This window comes from Chiloscyllium punctatum, chromosome 11, assembly GCF_047496795.1.
Source record: "Chiloscyllium punctatum isolate Juve2018m chromosome 11, sChiPun1.3, whole genome shotgun sequence".
NCBI lineage: Eukaryota > Metazoa > Chordata > Chondrichthyes > Orectolobiformes > Hemiscylliidae > Chiloscyllium > Chiloscyllium punctatum.
In genome coordinates, this window is record NC_092749.1 from 80800072 (window position 1) to 80816748 (window position 16677).

A 16677-nucleotide genomic window follows, 5' to 3' on the forward strand; every position below is an offset into this window, starting at 1 on the left:
CCCGTTTTGCCCTCTGATTTCCATCTTAAGATTCTCCTACTTTATACTCTTCTAAGGATTCACTCAATCTATCCTGACATATGCTTCCTTCTTTTTCTTAACCAAACCCTCAATTTCTTTAGTCATCCAGCATTCCCTATACCTACCAGCCTTCCCTTTCACCCTGACTTTCTCTGGATTCTTGTTATCTCATTCCTGAAGGCTTCCCATTTTTCAGCCGTCCCTTTACCTGCGAACATCTGCCTCCAATCAGCTTTAGAAAGTTCTTGCCTCATACCATCAAAATTGGCCTTTTTCCAACTTAGAACTTCAACTTTTAGATCTGGTCTATCCTTTTCCATCACTATTTTAAAACAAATAGAATTATGGCCGCTGGCCCCAAAATGCTCCCCCACTGACACCTCAGTCACCTGCCCTGCCTTATTTCCCAAGAGTAGGTCAAGTTTTGCACCTTCTCCAGTAGGTACATCCACATACTGAATCAGAAAATTATGCTGACCAAGAATCAATATTTTGACTAGCTACATGTAAAAAGTTATAAACTGTTGGTTTTTAATATTTTAAAATTCTAATCTTTTACACTCCCCTTTGAACACACAGACAGAGTAAAATAGATTGTGGAATGAAGAGAAGAATTGGAAAGACTGTTCAGTAGTCTTTGTTCCCAGGTACTGTCATTGAGGTTATTTTTCTGTTTGCCAGATGTTGCGTCAGTTGCCTTTCTCCAGATCGTAAGAGGCAAAGTAGCTGGTTCTCTTATTAATGACTCTGACTCATTAGTTAAAAGTGACAGCATGCAACAACAGTTTTTTTAAAAAAAATGTTTTCTTCAAATTTACTGTAGACAACAGAGATTGCTCCTAAGCTGGGAAGAACCAAACACTGTCACTTATTCCTCAATGTAACCTGTTCCTTACTTGAGAACCTATCACACACCTATTGACAGAAAAAAAAGCGCTGTCATTTTTAACTGGTTACTATTCCACAGACAACCAATACAAAAATTACACCATAAATAATTCTGTAAAAATAGAATTATTCAGATTGTACTGAGGATTTTTTTATGTATGATTACAATGAGCACGTAGTCTCTTACATGCAGAACTGAAGAAATCAAAAATGACTTGAAAGTCTGATGCAGAATAGGGAATTACATTTGTTAGATTTTTCATTTTTTATTTTATTTGTTTTCATTTATCAATTTTATGGAGTTGAGAACTGAAAGTTGAAAATGACCTTTGGACAATGTGCAGTAGCTTGTGTTTAAAAACGTGAGGGGGAAGAAAGAGTTTTCATGTGTAGTGAGGTCAGGCCTGGAAATTAATTGCAGGTTAGTTCTTAATTTTAAAAAGGATTCCACAAATGCTTCAACAGCAGGGGAGAGCAGTATATTTAATTAGATGTTTGGCATTAATGAGGTCAGTAACTGGAAATTAGTTCCAGCAAGTCTGGGAAAGATGTTATGCTCAAACAGAAGGCTTATTGAATGATAAGTGAGACCTCATCAAGAGATGATCAGTTGGACAGGGAGAGGCAAGAGTTTAGGTTGAGAATTGGGCTGTATTCTCTGAAGAGGAATTTGGTTGTTGATGCTACAGCATGAGGATTTGAAAGATCCCAGCTTAACCCTCCCTTCCCTTTATCAGCTTTAGAAGTTCAGAGATTTGAAACTAAGTTTATTGACCTTGTGTGAGTGAGCTGAAAATTAACATCTTCAGAAAATTCAACAAAGAAACCATCATCTGTCTGTGGAATAATGTCATGAAAATCACTTTGGTAATGCTGCCTGTTTTGATATTTTCTCTTTATATATCCCTTTAGTCTTTGTAAAATGTAGTCCTTTTTGATTTTAAAGTCAGAAATGTCAAAATAAAAAATGAGCCTGAAGGCTCTGTGTCTCAATGCAAGGAGCATTTGTAGTAAAATGGATGAATTAATTGCACAAACAGTTATTAATGCATATGATGTAATTGGGATCACAGAGACCTGGCTTGAGGGTGTCCAAGGTGGGAACTCGATATACAAGGATATTCAATCTTCAGGAAAGATGAAAGCAAAGAGATATGGGGCAGCATTACTTGTTAAGGAAGAGATGAACACAATAATATGGAAGGACATTAGCCTGGACAATGTAGAGTCTATGTGGGTGGAGCTGTGGAATAGCAAATAGAACTCCCACTAAATTATTAGTGGGAGTTGTGTACAGACCACCAAACGGTTGTTATGAGGTTGGGGATGGCATCAAACAGAAAATTATAGATGTATGCAGTATGGGTACAACAGTTATGATTGGTGACTTCAATCTCCAAATTAGTTGGACTAACCAAATGGATAGCAAGGCAATGGAGGAGGATTCCCTGGAAAATGAGGGATTGTTTCCTTGACAAATTTGTCAAGGGACCAACTAGAGAGCAGGCTGTCCTAGATTGGGTATTGTGTAATGAGAGAGGATTAATTAGCAATCTTGTGGTACAAGATCCTGTGGGGAAAAGTGATCATAATATGGTAGAATCCTTCATTTAAGGTAGACGGTGACACAGTTAAATCTGACACTAGGGTCCTGAACTTAAAGAAAGCTAACTTTGATGGTATGAGGCATGCATTGGCTAGGATAAGCTGGCCAAGGATGCTTAAGGAGTCAACAGTGGAAAGGCAATGGCAGACATTTAAAGAACACATGGATGAACTTCAACAACTGTACATCCCTTTCTGGTGTAACAGTAAAGTAGGGAAGGTGACTCAACCATAGCTAACGAGGGAAATTGGGGATACTGTTAATGCCAAAGAGGAAGCATATCTTTTGACCGAAAAAGAAGCAACCTGAAGAACTGGGAGAAATTTTCAATTCAGCAGAGGAGGACAAAAAGTTTAAATCAGAAGGGGAAAATAGAATGAGACTAAACTTGTAAAAAAACAAAAACTTATACATCTATGGAAGAGAAAAGGACTGGAGACAAATTTGGGTCCCTTACAATTAGAATCCGATGAATTCATAATTAACAAGAGATGGCAAATATGTTGAAATTGTTCTTTGGATCTGTCGTCACCAAGGAGGACACAAATAACCTTCCAGAAATGCTAGGGAGCAGCGCATCAAGCATGAAGGAGGAACTGAAGAAAGCCCTATTAGTTAGGAAATGGTATTGGGCAAGTTCATGGGCTTAAAGCTGTCAGTCTCCAGGGTCTGATGCTCTGCATCCCAGAGTACTTCAGGAAGTGGCCCTAGAAATAGTGATCACTTTCCAGCATTTTATAGATTCTGGAAGAGTTCCAATGGACTGAAGAGTAACTAATGTAACTCCCTTCTTTTTTTGGAAAAGGAGGAAGTGAGAAATGGGGAATTGTAGGCTAACCGGTGCATGATATCGGTGGTATGAAAAATGCTAAGGTCAGTCATTAAGATGTAATAACTGGAGGGATCGAAAATGGCAGTGATCTGAGAGATCTGCTTTGCTAAGCTCTGCATCTGCAGCTGCAGCTCCCTCTACTAGCCCATTGGAGTCGTTGAATATCCAGGCCCTACCTATGGAGTTCGCAAAGTTGCGAGAGATGGTAGAGTCATTGATTGAAGAAAAGATTCGTGCCAGACTGGATCGAGTCACAGCTGTGCTCCACAGGCATGAGGAGTAGCTGGAAGATGGAGCACCAAGAAAAGGAAGTTGAAAGGAGGACCGTGGCTTCAGAAACCAAGATCTGATTCTTCAAAAGAGCGAATACAACTACTGGAGAAACAGACACTTACCTTACAGGAGCAAGTCAACGACCTTGAAAACAGAGGTAGGCAGAAGAACGTTCATGTTGTGGGACCTCATGCTGGAGGGAGTAGAAGGTGAACAGCCAGCGAACTACTTTGAAATCTGGCTGCCATGATTTCTAGGCCTGTAAACTGTGTCAGGCCAAGTGAAAGTTGAAAGGGCCCAACGAGTTGCGATGTGCAGACCCAGCTCAGACCAACGCCCTCGTGTGGTCCTAGTGTGACTCCACAGTTACTGGGACAAAGCAAAAGTTATGGAGGCCTCCAGAATAAAGGGACAGGATCCACATGTCTTAGCTTACCAAAGCTCCAAAATTAAGTTCTTCCAGGACTTCTCTACAGCTGTAATTCATAAAAGGAAGACCTTTAAAGCAAGAGAAGATTGAGGGACCTTGGTATCCAATACATTGATTTAATAATAACTGATTTAATTAGCCATTTCCAGTTTCACTGTACCAGCCATACGTATTTAGACATTCATGGATTAATCTTTGAGACAAACATATGCTACTGGCAGGATCAACGAGGTCATCCTGGTACAAGGTTCAACTCTTTCACAGGTAGGTACCCAGTGGTGCTTTGCTTTAATTATGATGGGTTTGTGTTCTTTTGACAATTCAGAAGTGAAAAAAAAATTTGAACACTTTAAAATAGATCGGATAACTTAAAGGATGTGGACAATAGTGTTTTTTTTCCCTTTCTCTTTCCTTTTTTTTAAAGAAGATGCTGAACTTTTTTTTTCTCTGATATTCATGAGTGATAATCTATATTTTGGGATGGGTAGACTATCTACTTTTAATTTCCTTGAGATTTTTAAAATCATTTCTTTTCCTGCTTTTCTTTTCGGCCTGAGTCTGGGATGTGTCTCAAGGTGAAAGGAGATATGAAGGTGTTTTTGGGATATGTAAGTGCCCCCTGTGGGAAGGGGGATAGTGCTTCTTAAGTGTTTTGTTTGGTTTAGTCTGGGGTTTTTTTGTATATGTGGTTGTTAGGATGTTTAGATGTAGTAGTTTCAGCAGTAGATAAGTTGAATTCTTCCTTTTTGGAGATGAAATAATGTTATAGAGGGCATGGTTAATTGTATCCTCAAATTGTGTACCTGGAATATCAGAGGGATCCATTTGCCAGTTGAAAGATAAATGTGCTTTCCAGTCTTAGAAAGGTGGACGTTGCCCTTTTACAGGAGACTCCTCTCAATGATAAAGAACATTTGAAATTGCAACAGGGTGGGTTTGCATGGGTGTACTTCTGTTCCTTCAATATTAGGAACAGAGGAGTGGCCATACTCATTAGGAGGAATCTTTCATTTAAGTTGCTAGGACAGATTAAAGATGAGTATGGACGGCTTATGATTTTTAAGGCCTCATACATGGAAAAAAGTATGGTATCTTGAATGTTTATTGTCCCCCTTAAGTTTTTGATGGACACATGCTCCAAATTGATGGCTCTTGCACCATGGCAGATTATTACAGGAGGTGACTTTAATTGCCTCATGGATGCCATGGTGGATAGAATGCCTAAAGGCTCCGTAACACATTCTTCACAATCTAAACAATTAGTGGAAAATAAAATACAGTCTGCAGATTCCTCAAGAACAAACCACGACAAGCAGACCAAACACAGCCAGAAACCCTAACCACCTTACCATACATCAAAGAAGTTTCAGAAACGATAGCCAGACGACTAAGACCCCTCGGAATCCTAGTAGCACACAAACCCACCAACCCTCTCAAACAAAAACTAACAAATTTAAAAGACCCAGTACAACCCATGGACAAAACCAACGTTATCCACACAATTCCATGCAAGGACTATCACAAACACTACTTAGGACAAACAGGAAGAAAGTTAGCCACCAGGATACACGAACATCAGCTACACAGAAAAAAAAACACCATTTCGACTGGGACAACACATCTATCCTGAGACAGGCTAAGCAAAGACATGCCAGAGAATTCCTAGAGGCCTGGCACTCCAACCACAACGCCATAAACAAACACATAGATCTAGATCTATCAACCCCTCAGAAAATGAACAGGAAATAACATCACCACAAACCCCAGGAACCCCATCCAGGACAAACATATAAATAGAAAGCAGGAGACAACAGCTTCGCTTCACTTGGAGGTCACCACTGATGATGTTACCTAGCCAGGTAATGAAACGTCTGGATATCAAACCTACAGCTCAGCGAGCAAACCTACACCCTAAACCTCAACCTGAGCTATAAACCTTCACAAACCTTGCAAACAACTAGTGGACTTGTGTGCAGAATTGGAATTGGTGGATGTCTGGAGGTGTCTCCATCCCACAGGAAGGGACTTTACATTCTTTTCTAATCCACACAAGTGTCATACCAGGATTGATCTTTTCCTAAGCCCTGTACTATCCTTGGATTTGGTAACATCCTGTATAATTGTAAATATCACTATTTCGGAACATTCTGCAGTATATTTAGAGACTGAGGTTAAGGGCAATATTGCGGGCTCTTGGCACTGGCCAATGAATCCCTTTATTCTGAGGGACAATAAGTTCATTGAATATTTCCTTAATGAATTTGAGTTATTCTCATCCATCAATTCGGATACGCCCAATAACCTGTCTATTCTTGGGAGACAGCTAAGTCTTATGACAGGGGGAATGATCATTTCTTACTCTGCCAGTCAGAAACAACAGAAGGGGGAGCAACACTGTCTGCTTGAGGCACAGTTAAAGATTGCTGAAAATACTTATTTTGACAAGCCATCAGTGGTTATGCTGCAGCGGGCTATGGCTCTTTGGTCTACCTTGAATTCTGTGCTTAGACAAACAGCAAGGAAGAAACTTTTCTTCATGAAACAAAAACTGTTTGAAAATGGTGACCAGCCGGACAGGTATATAGCATATCTAGCCAGGAAAAAGAGTGGTCCCTAATTCATTACCTCAATCAGGGATGGGACTAGGATGGTCACTTGTGACTCTGAAAAGATCAATGCATTTCAGAAACTCTATTTTAAATTATACCAGTCTGAGTATTGTGAGGGTGGATGGGCTCCAATGAAGTCTTTCTTTAAGAACCTGGATCTTTCAAGTGTTAGTTCTGAACAGGAGTGTTTTCTTAATTCCCCTTTAACAGTACAAGACAGTTAAACAGATGCAGAGTGGGAAGGCATCTGGCCCTGACTGTCTCCCTCGCAAGTTTTAGAAAGAATTTATAAGTGTACTGTCGAGACCAACGTGAGACATGTACAATTACTCATACTCTCAATCGTCTCCCGCTATCCCTGAGAGAGGCTAATATCCCTTTTTCAAGAAAGGGAAGACTCCAGAAGAATGCCTCCTACAAGCCCATCTCACTTTTGAACTCCAATTTTAAAATTTTGTCTAAGGTTCTTGTATTAAGATTGGAAATTGTGCTGCCTTAAGGACAACCAGACTGGTTTTGTGAGAGGATCTACAGCCTTTTATGTCAAGAAATTGCTAAATATAATTCAAGCTTGTCAGCAGCAGTCGGTTCAGGGATTAGTGGTCTCCTTAGATGCAGAAAAGTCATTCAATCTGGTCATATCTTTTTTATACCCTTGAATAATTTGGATTGGAGGTGGTTTTTATTAGGTGGATATTTACACTGATCTGCTTGAGGCACAGTTAAAGATTGCTGAAAATACTTATTTTGACAATCCATCAGTGGTTATGCTGCAGCGGGCTATGGCTCTTTGGTATACCTTGAATTCTGAGCTTACACAAACAGCAAGGAAGCAGTGGCTTTCACCAAGGGTGTGAGGTCTAGTAATTTTAATATCTGTAGGAGCAGTTGGCAAGGCTGCCCTTCTCGCCATTTCAATCACCAATGTGAAAGTACCGCTGGCAGAGGTGATCCGTAGGGATCCTAATATAGCCACCCTGAAATTAGGATCTTAATCACATAAGATCTCACTGTACGCAGATTTTTTTTTGTCAAGTCCGCTGGTCTCCGCATCCCATTTGATGCAATGTATCAATTCATTTGGCTCCTTTTTCAGGTGAGAAGATTCATTTCTCAAAAGGGGTCTTCGGAAAGTAGCTGAGGTGGAGGTTGAATCACAGTTCCCCTTCAGATGGTCACCAGAGGGTTTTCTTTCTTTAGGCATCTTTGTAACTCCTTTCTTTGATCAATTGTTTAAGGCCAATTTTGCCCATTTACTTCACAGGATTAAGCAAGATCTGGAGGAAGCTGGAGAAATCTGCATTCATCCCTTGTGGTTGGAGGGTTCCTAGGCGGAAGATGAGGTACTCTTCCTCCAGGTGTCATGTTGTCATGGTCTGGCGATGGAGGAGGCCAAGGACCTGCATGTCCTTGGCGGAGTGGGAGGGAGAATTAAAGTGTTCAGCCACAGGGCGGTTGGGTTGGTGGGTGCGGGTGTCCCAGAGGTGTTCTCGGAAATTTTATTTGTCTGTGAGAGTGTTGTCCTGAGCTGGGGTAGAGCTGACTGCAGGGAATTTTTATGACAATAGGTGCCTGGGCCTCCACTGCCCTCTGGGACAGAGCATTCCACACAGCCACCACTCTCTGGGTGAAGAAGTTTCTCCTCATATCTGTCCTAAATGGACTACCCCGTATTTTTAAGCTGTGTCCTCTGGTTCGGCACTCACCCATCAGCGGAAACATGTTTCCTGCTGCCAGAGTGTCCAACCCTTTCATAATCTTATATGTCTCAATCAGATCCCCTCTCAGTCTTCTAAACTCAAGGGTATACAAGCCCAGTCACTTCAGTCTTTCAATTTGTCTGTGAGAGTGTTGTCTTTTATTTATCTGTGAGAGTGTTGTCATTTTTATTTGTCTGGATATTGAGGCCCCCCAGGCAAAATGTCCCCTCATCGATCTCCTGTTTTTAGATAAATTGAAGACTGTCACAGAATGTTACCATAATCTGATAATTATTAATACTGTTAGGGCTTGGAGGGCAATGTGGCAGAGGAAGGGTAGTACATCCAAAACATCCTTTTTTACCCCTATAGCTGATATGCCAGGTTTTTAGCCAGGGATAATGGATCCTGGATTAATGCTCTGGGCAGTTAGGGAATCTCCTGTTTGGACAATTTATTTGAAGGTGAAATAATGTCATTTGACCAAATAATCCATTAATATGGTTTAGCTAGCAGAGACCTGAAAAAAGGTCAGGGATTTTATTCAAAAGGGAACCACACTTTTGACCGAGCCCTGCAGAGGAAAAGAGGGTGCTTCATGCTAAAAGTACTATGTTCATTAGTACTGTTTATCATGTGTTGTTGGGGGGGGGGGGGGGGGTTGGGGTGATCTTTCAGAAGACCTTGAGTGGCTTTGTGGGGTCTGGGAGAGAGAATTGGAGATTGAGATCTCTATGGACGTATGGAGGGACATTTGCAAAAATGTGAGGAAGATTTTGATCTGTAATAGGACCCATGCTGTACAGCTTAAGAATTTGCATAGGATCCAGTGGTCCCAGACAGTCTCGAAATTGAAGGTCGGAATATCTTCATTACTTCCTAAGTGTAGTCAAGCAAGTGTACACTCGCTCATTGTTTATGGTCTTGTCGCCTGCTTCATACATACTGGAGTGCTGTGGCAGGAATTATACAGAGGATCTTGGGGGCCGATGTTAAGCTGGACCTATCTCTTTTCTCCTGGGCCTACCCTCTCTGGACACTCAATGGAAAAATCTTTTTAATATTCTTACTTTCTGTGCAAGGAAAGCTATTCTAATGTGTTAGATCTCTGAAACTCCCTGGGTCTATTGGGTTGGCAGAGGCTTATTGCGGAACATATTTCTATGTTTTTTAATGAATTTTTATGAATATGGTACACCAGAAAATTGAAACTTTTTTATTAGATATGGCAGCCCTTTCCAGAGTATTTGGATGTTCGATTTATCTACCATTTTAACTAGGGCTTTTGTGTAGCCATGACTGCCTGATCCAGTGTACTTGATGTCCTTGAAGGAAGAATTTTGAATAAATTAGTGTGTAATAATTAAGGCTTTCAGAGGTCGGGAGCTAATGTTTTGTTGTGCTGAGCTGCTTTATTTATTTATTTACCTTTTTTTGATCTGCCGATTTTGCATGAGTATAGTTTTTTTTCTGTTATATGCACGTTTTCTTTTCCTCTTGGTTTGTTGGTGGTTTTTTTTGTAATTTTATTTTAAAAAATTCTTTCAATAAAAATGTAATAAGAGTATTTGGAAAGCAGTGACCAAATCAGTCCAAGTCAGCATGGATTCACAAAACATGAATTCTTGCTTGAGAAATCTTAATTTTGTTTGAGGATGGGACCAGTAGAGTGGACAAAGGTGAATCAGTTTGTCTTGACTTTCAAAGGTTGTTGAATAGGTTTCACACAAGATGAGCAAGTAATATTAAAGCTGATAGTATTAAATGTATTGTATTGCCGTGGATAGAGAAATAGTTGGTGAATAGGAAGCAGAGTTGGAATAAATGGGTCCTTTTCAGAATGGCAGTGACTAGTGGGATCCCACTGGGTTCAGTGCTGGGACCCCAGCTGTTCACAATATACATTAATAATTTTAGTGAAGGAATTGAATGTCATGTCTCTAAATTTTCAGACAACACTAAGCTGGGTGGCAGTGTGTGCCACGAGGAGGATGCTAAGAAGCTGTTGGGTGACTTTGACAAGCTGGCTGAGTGGGCAAATACTTGGCAAATGCCATATAATGTGGATAAATGTGAGATTATCCATTAGTTAAAAACAAGAAGGCTGATCATTACCTAAATGATGGCAGTATAGGAAAAAGGTGAGGTGCAACAACATTCGCTTGGAACATTCGCAAGTGCAGCAGGTGGTGAGGAAAGCTAATGGCATGCTGGCCTCCTTAGCAAGGGGATTGGAGTATAAGAGTAAGAGGTGTTTTGTTGCCATTATACAGTGCTTTGGTGAGGCTACACGTTGAGTATTGTATGCTGTTTTGGTCTTCTAGACTGAAGAAGGATATTCTGGATATTGAAGCTTAGATCATTTAAGCTATAGATCCAGTGTCTAGAATTGATTATTGGCAGAGTCAGGGATTTGTTAATTAAAAAGTCTTTAGGAATATGACTGTGTGCATTTAAGAGATGTGTTCTATCCTGTTTATTTTGCAGAGAGCTGAGTCAGTGATACTAAAATGTGTCCTTCAGATGGCAGTTGGTGAACAGCTTTTGAGTTCTTCTGGGTGTTTTTTTGGGGGGGGGACAAAAGTATCCTGAGTGGGTGAGGTCAAGGCTCACACAGACCCAGAAAGGCTTTTAGTATTGCTTTCAGTTAGTTTTAATATTTATGCTGGCTGCTAAAAGCTGGAGCTTCTGATCGCTGGAGTGAAGTCCTGGACAGTGAGGCTTCCTCTTAAACATCAAAAGGGGAGCAGATTATTCTTGTTTTGCTTCTTCCAAACTGGAAAGAGACAACATGTGAGTATTCTAACTATTTTGCTGAATTGCATTTTTGCTAAAGGATGTGTTTATGGGATGCCACGTATATTGTAACAATTGATGATTAGTGGATAAATAGGATATTATTTTGTTCAGTATTTCAAGAGTTAGTTATGCCTTTTTTTTGTATTTAACTGTTGTAAGAATACAGTTTCTTGATTAAAGCCTAGTGGACCAGTTGAATCACATCTGGAATTTAGAACTTTACACTTTCCTTTAAATATGGTGTAGGCTATCACCTTACAATACTTTGGAGAGAGAGTCTAGTCTGGGAACTTGTCCAAGATCAAAACTTTAATTCCAGATTGGGATTTGAATTATTGAATTCTAACTCAAAGATTTGTTGGTGTTCTCTTTTTGGCTGTTCATTGGTTTACATATGGAGAGCCCGTTGGTAATAAAGGCTGTTTCAGAGGCTAAGTTTCCTGAGTGTGGAAGCAGTTACTTGATTTACTGAAGGCAAAGCTTTTGAAATTGGTGTAAAGCTGAAATTGGGGTAATCTGTGTCTGTGAGGAAAGGGGGGGGGGGGGGGTAATTGCAGTGATATCTGCATTTCTGGCAATTGTAAATGTTATTGGAATAATTGGAAATGGCTAAACTTCAATTAAGGCGAGAGTGAGAGAACTGCAGTGGTACATACAGCAAAAGAATTAAAACCGATTTGAATATGAATGGAAACAAAAGTGGTTTATAATTGAAAGCAGAAGGAAAAGAAATTGAGAATAGCCCTACCAGACAAGAGAACATCTGAATTTCAGAAGTTGGAAGTGAAGGCTAACCTAAAATGGCAGAGGTAAAGGGGAAAGGTGGGAGTGATGATGACAACAGTGATGAGCAAACCCATTGTAACCACTCGCTTGGTGGGATCTTTTTAAATATGCCTAAGCATTGCCAGGGTTTGGCAAGAAGGACACAAAAGCCTTTTTCGGTTTGTTTGAGAAAGTGGCTAAACAAATGAAATGGCCACTGACCATATGGATATTGTTGATTCAAAAAAGGTTGGTGGGTACAGTTAGTGAGATGTTTGCATCTCTATCAGAAGAGATATCTGGGGAGTATGAGAAGTGAAATAGGCACTTAAAATGGCTTATGAATTAGTGCTGGAAGCCTATAGACAATGTTTAAGGTATCTAAGAAGGGTACCTGGTCAAATGTACATAGAATTTGAAAGGATATGGGCTAAGCCAAAGTTAGTAGCCCAGGCCCTAACTTTGCTAATTGTTTTAAGTAAGTGTAAGTAAATAAAAGTGGAATTTCCAAGAGTGATGCAGTTGGCCCAATACCTTGATTTTAAACAAAATGTATTTGCAAGATTATGGAATGAAACACAAACAAAAGAGACAGAATAAAGAATAACTTAACCGATCTGAAATGCAACAGATTATCCAAACTTAATAATGCTGTTCCAAACTCCTGCAATAATCCTCATAAAAATGGTAAAATCAAACACAAGAACTTGAGAGATTCAGCATGGAACACCATTTTCCATGTAGCTGTTTCTTTGACCAGCACCTCTGAACCCAAACCAAACTAGAGAAAAATTGAACTGGAAGAACTGGTGCTCCCCTTTCATCGTACAGGATTCTTTTCAAAACTTAAGTTTCTTCAAGTAGATCAACCCCAGATATTTCCAAATCTGTCTTTGCTGTAATGTTAAAAGATTAAATGGGACTATCTCTCTGGACATTAATGTAATATTAAAGAGTTAAACTGCACTGAGAGAACATTCTGGAAGTGGCTGGGGATGACATTCATGCAAGAATGCAAATGACCCCCACTCCAATTAGACAGTCATTTGCTCCTACTCCCCTGACTACTATCAAGTTAACTTATCATTCAATCTCTTCAGAAATGCTTTCTAGTCATCCCTGAAGCTAGATATGTTGCACCTGCATTGTCTTGGGGAATCACTAAATCAGGAACTCCTTTGCATAATGATTCCCCAGGATTAGGGCATTTACATTTGCATTATCTCTGAGGATGATTTCCTACCCCTGTACTTGGGGTGGCATGTGACTGTGGGGGAGTGGCTAGTGTATTAGTGAGCATGACCAACTGACCCATATAAAGTGGATTGTTTTTCCTTTGTTCAGTGCTTCACTTTGTTTCGACTTCACACATCTGTGAAGAAGGTCACCTAGCTTGTACAAGCTTTAAAAAACTTTAACTGTTTGCTGAAGTTGGTGTGTATGAGTTGCATCTCATGTGTGAAACCTCTAGACCTCCTGAAAAAAGTCCAAGGACAACATAACCTTGATGAAGCAGTAGCATCATCACAAGGATCAAACAAAATAGCTTTGATAGGTAGATAAGGGTATCAAATGATGTTCTTGCAGACTGTTCTTTTGGAAGAGTTCAAAAAGTCACTTCCTGAACTCGTGGAATAGCAGAGTTAAAATTACAAGATTAGCAGTAAAAATGTAGACGATTATAAATTAGTTCATAAATCAAAATTTGACTTCCATCATCAGTTTTGATTGGTCAAATGACAGCAATTGGGCGGAAATCAGAAATCCTCAGGCGATAAGGGAAAACAAGTTCTCATTTAAAATAGTTTACTGTCATAGAGTCATAGAGGTGTACAGCATGGAAACAGACCCTTTGGTCCAACCCGTCCAAGCCGACCAGATATCCCAACCCAATCTAGTCCCACTGGCAGCACCCGGCCCATATCCCTCCAAATCCTTCCTATTCATATACCCATCCAAATTAATCTTAAATATTGCAATTGTACTAGCCTCCACCACTTCCTCTGGCAGCTCATTCCATACATGTACCACCCTCTGTGTGAAAAGGTTGCCCCAAAGGTCTCTTTTATATCTTTCCCCTTTACCCTAAACCTATGCCGTCTAGTTCTGGACTCCCCAACCTCATGGAAAAGACTTTGCCAATTTATCCTATCCATGCCCCTCATAATTTTGTAAACCTCCAATAGGTCACCTCTGACTCTCCAAGGAAAACAGCCTCAGCCTGTTTAATCTCTCCCTATAGCTCATATTCTCCAACTCTGGCAACATCCTTGTAAATCATTTCTGTACCCTTTCAAGTTTCACAACATCCTTCCGATAGGAAGACCAGGATTGCACGCAATATTCCAACAGTGACTTAACCAATGGCCTGTACAGCCACAACATCACCTCCCAACTCCTGTCCTCAATACTCTGACCAATAAAGGAAAGCATACCAAACGCCTTCTTCAATATCCTATCTACCTGCGACTCCACTTTCAAGGAGCTATGAACCTGCACTCCAAGGTCTCTTTGTTCAGCAATACTCCCTAGGACCTTACCATTAAGTGTACAAATCCTGCTTAGATTTGTTTTCCCAAAATGCAGCACCTCTCATTTATCTGAATTAAATTCCATCTGCCACTTCTCAGCCCATTGGCCCATCTGGTCAAGATCCTGTTGTAATCTGAGGTAACCCTCTTCACTATCCACTCTGCCTCCAATTTTGGTGTCATCTGCAAACTTACTGTGCTCGTATCCAAATCATTTATGTAAATGACAAAAAGTAGAGGACCCAGCACCGATCCTTATGGCACTCCACTGGTCACAGGCCTCCAGTCTGAAAAGCAACTCTCCACCACCACCCTCTGTCTTCTATCTTTGAGCCAGTTCTGTATCCAAATGGCTAGTTCTCCCTGTATTCCCTGAGATCTAACCTTGCTAATCAGTCTCCCATGGGGAACCTGGTCGAATGCCTTACTGAAGGCCATGAAGATCACATTTACCATTCTGCCCTCATTAATCCTCTTTGTTACTTCCTCAAAAAACTCAATCAAATTTGTGAGACATGATTTCCCACGCACAAAGCCATATTGACTGTCCCTAAACAGTCCTTGCCTTTCCAAATACATGTACATCCTGTCCCTCAGGATTCCCTCCAACAACTTGCCCACCACCAACGTCAGGCTCACTGGTCTGTAGTTCTCTGACTTGTCCTTACCACCCTTCTTAAACAGTGGCATCACGTTAGCCAACCTCCAGTCTTCCAGCACCTCACCTGTGACTATTGATGATACAAATATCTCAGCAAGAGGCCCAGCAATCACTTCTCTAGCTTCTCAGAGTTCTAGGGTACACCTGATCAGGTCCTGGAGATTTATCCACCTTTACCCATTTCAAGACATCCAGCACTTCCTCCTCTGTAATATGGACATTTTGCAAGATGTCACCATCTATTTCCCAACAGTCTATATCTTCTATATCCTTTTGCACAGTAAATACTGATGCAAAACCCATTTAGTATCTTCCCCAGGCTTCACACATTGCTGATATTTGAGTGGCCCTATTCTCTCCCAAGTTACCCTTTTGTCCTTTGTGGATTTGTAAAAACTCTTAGAATTAAAGAGAATCCAATTTGCCAAAGCTATCTCATGTCCCCTTTTTTGCCCTCCTGATTTCCCTCTTAACTATACTACTTCCTTTATACTCTTCGAAGGGTTCACTCGATCTCTCCTGTCTATGCCTGAAATATGCTTCCTTCTTTTTCTTAACCAAACCCTGAATTTCTTTAGTCATGCAACATTCCCTATACCGACCAGCCTTTGCTTTCACCCTGACAGGAATATACTTTCTCTGGGTTCTCGTTATCTCATTTCTGAAGACTTCCCATTTTCCAGCCGTCCCTTTACCTGCGAACATCTGCCTCCAATCAGCTTTCAAAAGATCTTGCCTAATATCATCAAAATTGGACTTTCTCCAAATTAGAATTTCAACTTTTAGATCTGGTCTACCCTTTTCCATCATTACTTTAAATCTAATAGAATTATGGTCGCTGGTCCCAAAGTGCTCCCCCACTGACACCTGAGTCACCTGCCCTGCCTTATTTCCCAAGAGTAGGTCAAGTTTTGAACCTTCTCTACTGAATCAGAAAATTGCCTGGTACACACTTCAGAATTTTCTGACCATCTAAACCCTTAACATTATGGTAGTACCAGTCGATGTTTAGAAAGTTAAAATCCCCTATCACAACCATCCTATTATTCTTACAGATAGCTGAGATCTCCTTACAAGTTTGTTTCTCAATTTCCCTCTGACTATCAGGAGGTCTATAATACAATCCCAATAAGGTGATCATCCCTTTCTTCTTTCTCAGTTCCACCCAAATAACTTCCCTGGATGTATTTTTAGGAATATCCTCCCTCAGCACAGTTGTAATAAGCTATCCCTTATCAAAAATGCCACTCCCGCTCCTCTCTTATCTCCCTTATCTCCCTTTCTATCCTTCCTGTAGCATTTGTATCCTGGAACATTAAGGCTGCCAGTCCTACCCATCCCTGAGCCATGTTTCTGTAATTGCTATGATATCCCAGTCCCATGTTCCTAACCATGCCCTGACTTCATCTGCCTTCCCTGTTAGGCCCCTTGTATTGCAATAAATGCAGTACCTTGTCCCTGCCTGCCCTGACTGTGTGTTTTGACTCTCTTCTGTTCTCTACTGTACCAGTCTCAGATTGATCTCTTTCCTCACTATCTCCCTGGGTCTCCCCCCACCCCCA

The 16677-nt window shown here is 40.6% G+C and overlaps 1 long non-coding RNA gene across 1 annotated transcript in view; it reads left to right on the forward strand.

Annotated features, from left to right (window-relative positions):
* Positions 1 to 614: 614 nt before the first annotated feature.
* The window catches only part of LOC140483132 (uncharacterized), a 32796-nt gene continuing 16733 nt past the window's right edge, over positions 615 to 16677 (forward strand). The window contains exon 1 of the long non-coding RNA XR_011961900.1: positions 615 to 668. This is a non-coding gene — a long non-coding RNA (uncharacterized lncRNA). The remainder of the gene's footprint in view (positions 669 to 16677) is intronic.